Below are 6,000 nucleotides of genomic sequence, written 5' to 3'. Positions count from 1 at the left end.
TGTGCTGCAGTGCCACCTGGCATGGCACCCACTCTGCATGTTCACATGTCCACATGTATTAAGGGCATCATGCTCCTCTAAGAGCTGACCCCAGCAGGATTTCCACACCTGTCACAGGCAGATACTTTACAACTGTAAGCTCACAAGTAAGGGCCTTGAACAAGAACTAAAGGCTCTGTATTCTCTGGGGATAGGAAGTGTAGGTACTGCTGCCTAAAAATGCCTCTTGGAAAGATCTGGAAGTGTGCTGTCCATTATATACAATAAAATCACAAACAAAGGTGGGGGGGAAGGCAACAATAACTTCCGCAACAGAAGGCACAAGATACTTTTTCATCTTAAGAAAAAGTTGCTTGTGAAGCTTTCAAACAAAGCTAGAAAATTACTTTGCTGTTTCACTACCTAAAAACAATCTAGATTAAGGTTCTTTCACATGTTTTTATAATGTCCTACTGTGAACTGCCTTGAAAATTATGTTGTTTCACTTCTGTTCTTTAGACAGCTACATGGTCATATCCATCACAAGTTGTTTGGGGTTTTTTTTAAGTTTTAGTGAAATATACATCTACACTATATAATCAGTGACCTCCTAATAAAGCTTTGTCCTCTTCACATCCTCTCCCTCTGTCTCCAAGGCTTCAACAGTGATGATGAAGCCAGAGAATTATTTTATTTAAACTGCCAGCCTGTCCCTTAATCCTGCCTAGTGAAATTCTTATATTTTAGACAGTTTCAGAAGATTAGCTATCTTAAATGTATGAAAATTTAGAATTTGACATGTAATTTAGAACAATATACACTCCTAATGTTTTCCTGCATTAAAGTACTATTTTTTGCCATTTTTATATAAAACAGAAATAGAAAAGTGTTGTATTTATATAAAAAGCATTTGGAACAGGCTTAAAATATAGAGAAATTTTATTTTATTGAAAGGTGTCACAGCAGCTTTCCTTAGTGTTCATGTTTAATAAGAGAATAACAGCTCTTTATAATATTTGAGATTATTAGCACCATAAATAGATATAAAGTTTTAGATTTTTAAATATGTGGGTGGTTATGTAAATAGTCCACCTGTATTCATTAGTACACAGGCTGACAATAAAAAAATTCAACTTGTACATGCCAAGTAAATAAGTAAAACACATAGGACAATTTCTTCAACATGTTTTACCGAATTCCCAATTGGTAAAGTGACAGACAGTGAAGTGACCATGACAGACAGCACCTCTGGAGGGAAAAGCTACAAGATGCTCCCATTATTGCTTTTTTTAAAAGTACAGCTAGTGCAATAGTTGTTTTTGGTTTGGGTTGTTTTAACACAGTGAACAGATTGCAGCACAAACCACAACTCTAGCTCTAGTACCTCTTGCACATACACAGCAAACCATAACACTCAGTTACCTGACAAAGTATCAGTTATAAAGTGTCATCCTGAAAGTTTGACAACATAAAAGCCAACTCTTGCTAATTGTGAAGAATTTCTATGAAAATGACACCCAATTTGCAAAGATCAGTAGAAACTAGAGCACCAAAGGTTTCTCAGTTTGTTATTGCAGTAGTCTGCTGCATGGGGTTTGCAGAACTGGACCCTGAAGCTACAAAACAATGCCACCTTATCAGATTCTTATCATGCACACACACAGCATTCCCATACTACCTTGGAGGGCTCCTCAGCAGCCAATGGCTTTTCTTGCCTAGTTTTTCCAAGGTTGGATACACAGCTCCAATTGGCATAAAGAGCTATGGATACCTAGGATCCAGCCTAGGAGAAGTCCTGCAAGAAAAGCTGTCAGCTGACAAGGATGAAACCATGTTGCAGCCAATGTGAGGTCCTGTGCTGTTTTTAGGGAAGTCGTGAGAGTTTTCTAAGTCACATGGAAAGCATGAGAACCACAAGCATCAAACCATTGTTTCTGCTTTTACTTTCAGGTTCCTTGGTACAACCCTGACCTCAAAAACTAGCAGAACCTTTTTCACATCTCACACATGCTCTCCTGAATCATGAAAGTAAGCACAAACAAATGTGCTAAACATTTAAGAAGCAAGAATTGATTCCTGAGGGAAAAAAACTATGTCCTAGCATGTTAGGTTTCAAAACCTGAAATTATTATCAAGTACAAATTGCGCAAAGATGTGTCTGACAAGAATGCCTTTGGCTTTAGGATTAATTCTGAAGCCTTCTCAAATGTAAATTCTACTCATCTGTATTGAGCTATTTAGAAAATACAATCAGTAGAAGCAGATGTAGTTAGACAGGAGGCTTCAGCACAAGCAGCATTTTGAATGGCAACAAACTGAAACAAGTGGAATGCAAACCCAGTTTTTACAGAAGTAACAAAGCACTGCTAAGTTACTCCAAATGTAAAGAGGGGTTGGAGTTCAGTAATATTGTTTAAGGTTCACGCACAAACACTTCAATGGCAGAGGTAAAAGTAAGCAGGGAGATAAATTTCCTCTTGGTATTCTCAGCACACCTGCCACCTTTAATTAAAAAAAAAAGTAGAAAGCAAACAGTCCCACTCATCTTAAATGCAACTCACACACCTGAAGTAACACCCAATTGTATGCTCCATTGAATTGGAATGCAGCTCTCTGATAAGTGGTTTTACAGAGATCTGCCTTTTCAGCCCCATTTATAGTTTTGATTTGTAAGTGACCTTCACTTTTTTTACCTATTGTCACCTTTAGCACTGCACTCACTGTCAGTCCAAAAGAAGCTCAAAAAGAGAGATGCTCCCAGCCATCTGTACTGTACAAGTACAGCCTGGTTTGCCTTCTTAGAGAAGCCGCTGTGTACTGAACCTAGCATTGCTTATCCCAGAGAAACCCCTTCCACACCCATGTGCCTGCATGGTGCCTGACCCCAACTGCTTGAGATGCTTCTATTTCAGACTCATTTCTGACCACTTTTTCTCTTAATTAAAAAAAATAAACAAAAAAAAAAAAAAAAAAAAAAAAAAAACAAAAAAAAACAAAAAAAAAAAAAAAAAAAACAAAACCAAAAGTCATCTTCAAACATAGTTCAAAGATACTTTGAAAAATGGAACTCATTTGGCACAAAGAAGAGTCTTCTGCAGTAATTCTTTGCAGTGTCACAAATGCTAACCTCCTAAAGATCATATTTTGTTGAGAGAAAAGGCAAGAGCAAACATTATTATTTTTTAGGCACAGCTTGAAAGAAGAATATTTCTCCTAGAAGAAACCCATGCACAGACACCTTAAAACACCTTAGGCACTGTATCCAAGGCATCTGCAATTTTTTCATTAATATTTACCAGAACTAAAACCAGTTACATTTCACCATACAGACAGCAAATAAAAGACGAAAACACTCACTCCTCAGCCAGCAAAAGGACTGGGTCAACCACTACAGAATCATTTTAAAAAGTGCAAACACTAACTATAACAGTATAATACAGCATCTTTTTTCAACTGTAGTACAGATAAGACTGCATGTAACATGCAGCCAATATAATTTTAATTCAAAAAGGAAACACACTGCTCCTCCCAATAAGAAGTGGTCTGCCTTCTCCTCCTTTCTAGTTTGCATCTTAAAGGTTAATACACAGCCAAGTGCCACAGAAAAAAAAGCAGCTAGCTGTTTGCTCAACACCAAGTCCTTTGCAATTAAAAAAATTTCACTGAAAATAATTCAAACCTTTGTGGGTTTTTAATCACTGACTTACAGTAGAAAGAAGGAATCCGCAACACCAGTATTTCATATACACATTAGAGACTACACAGTATTGTTACTTCATCTTTAAAAATCATTCAGGCATTGAGTGTTTAGTTAGGAAAGAGGAGTTCAAAACTGGAAAGTTTCCTTGAAATACATGAGCTATCTGTATCCAGCCTGACATTCTGATGTGCTGATTTCTAGGTCAATAAGATTTAATCTTATGGTTAAATCCATGGAAACTGAAGCCAACTAGAAAAAAGCTTCAGTATGTTTTAAGCATTGCAGCACTTTGTTCTTGTTTTAGAAGCTATTAGTGACAGCTTGTAGGAACAACTTATGAAAGACTGCTAATAATATTTAAGTACTTTAATCTCCAAGCATTTATCACTGGGTTAGGTTTTGTTTTTAGGTTGTAAGTTACGGATGAGAGCCAGCACAGACACACAGCTGTACCATAGAATGATGTGCTCAATATTGCTACTTCCTTATAGGGTTTTTTTTTCAGAACTATTACACAAATTAAATCTACACTTCTAACAAGTTAGGTGTTGTTTAAACTCAATTCCATGCAAAAAAGCAATATATGATCACCATCTACTTCAGCGTTTTCATCTTCTTTGCTTTTCCTTATAAATACTACAACAAATGCCTTTGTTTCACAGCATTTGTCTCTGGATTCTAAGAAGCATCACAGAGTGGCACATGAAGGCTTCCTTCTAAGCAGAGTTACTTGAATGGCATGCTAGGATATTTTTCTCATGTGTACTTAAGCAGCAATACCCACTTGAATGATGCCTAATAGGAGTATTTACTTTTAAGATCCCTATTCTCAGTAACTGAATTTAAGACATTGAACACTTCTGTATTGAAGTGTTCTGTTCCAGGCATTGTAAAACCAATCTCAAAACATCTAATTTTGTGTTCCCATATAAAGTGTTCTAGGTAAGTCCAAAACATGTATATTGTGAAAATATCAAGATGACAATGGAGCTTTACAACTATTACATCTGCCAGTAAGGCAAAATGGTTCCAGTTCGTATGGCAGCTTGGACCCATTTTCAAAACAAGTCCATGAATCTTTAAGATTCAAGGTATACGCATTAAAAAAAAAAAAACCAAACCAACAAAATCAAAACCACAAAAAAACCAAAACCCCACTAACAAAGAAAAAAATCCTGCAAGCACACATAAAAAGTAACATAGAGCCACAAGAAAATTCATTTAAAGTTAATGGGAAAGACTTCATCTTGCACTGAAGCCAATAGATCTCTCTCTAGAACACCCCATCTAACAAAATGAGAAAAAGAATTTGGGTTAGTACCAAACAACTTAGGATAAACTGTCTAGCGAGATACTACTGATAAGAGAAAGCCAGAGATTGAACAGATTCTGTTTTAAGACCCTAGTAAGCAGATTTGCAATAATCCAATTAAGAGAATGGTCTCTCATCTCTTTTAAGACTTCCCAGTTCTGTCTCTGTTGCTGAGCTTTATTTCTCTATCACACGAAGGTAGTGTATTTTAACATAGACTTTCTTTCGTTTCCTTCTCTCCCAACCAGATTTTTTTAAGGAGGGCAGCAAATCCCGCACTAGGGTTCATAGCAATGTTTAGCACAGCTATTTTTGCTACTACGCCACCTGCGGCGATCTTTCCAAGAAAAGAGCAGTGAAGGATAACTAAGAGTACCATTTGCGTCCACACGGGAGCGCTAAGCACGTACCGAAAATGTGTCCATTTACAGGGCTTTCAAGTAGATGTTAACAATTTCTGGCATTAGGAGTAAGCATCTGTAGCACGACCACTTAGCAGCACATTTCTTTAAATGCTCAAGTTAACATTTAAAATCCAGATTTAAATTTACGTTAGGCATTTTAAGAAAGCCCATCAGCATTTAAATCATACTGATATGCACAAATGTAGTGGGGTTTTTTTACCAAGTGTCTGTAAAGTTCAACATGTAAATGCTCTTCAGTCGAGAGGAGCATGTTATAGTCACAGGAAAGGGGCAGCTCAAGTGACGTCTGAGAAATACTACTGTAACTAGAAAAAAATAATTAGTGACACACTGCAAAGTATTGGGCACATACAGACCAAATAATACAACAACCACTTGATGGTAGGTCCCATCCTACCTACTTTGCAAGGGAAGTCCAAGTTTCTCCTTTTTACCTACTGCAATCTCTTGCGTCTAATGATGAAACTATACTTTAAGCTTTGTGGTATTTGTATATAATGATCACCAAGATGTTACAATTAGTAATTTTTTACACAGCAGTTGTGGTTTATATTGGATAAATTACTATAACAGTAAGAACTAGA

Source organism: Zonotrichia leucophrys, chromosome 4, assembly GCF_028769735.1.
Source record: "Zonotrichia leucophrys gambelii isolate GWCS_2022_RI chromosome 4, RI_Zleu_2.0, whole genome shotgun sequence".
Classification (NCBI taxonomy): Eukaryota; Metazoa; Chordata; class Aves; order Passeriformes; family Passerellidae; genus Zonotrichia; species Zonotrichia leucophrys.
Note: the sequence above shows the minus strand (reverse complement) of the source record.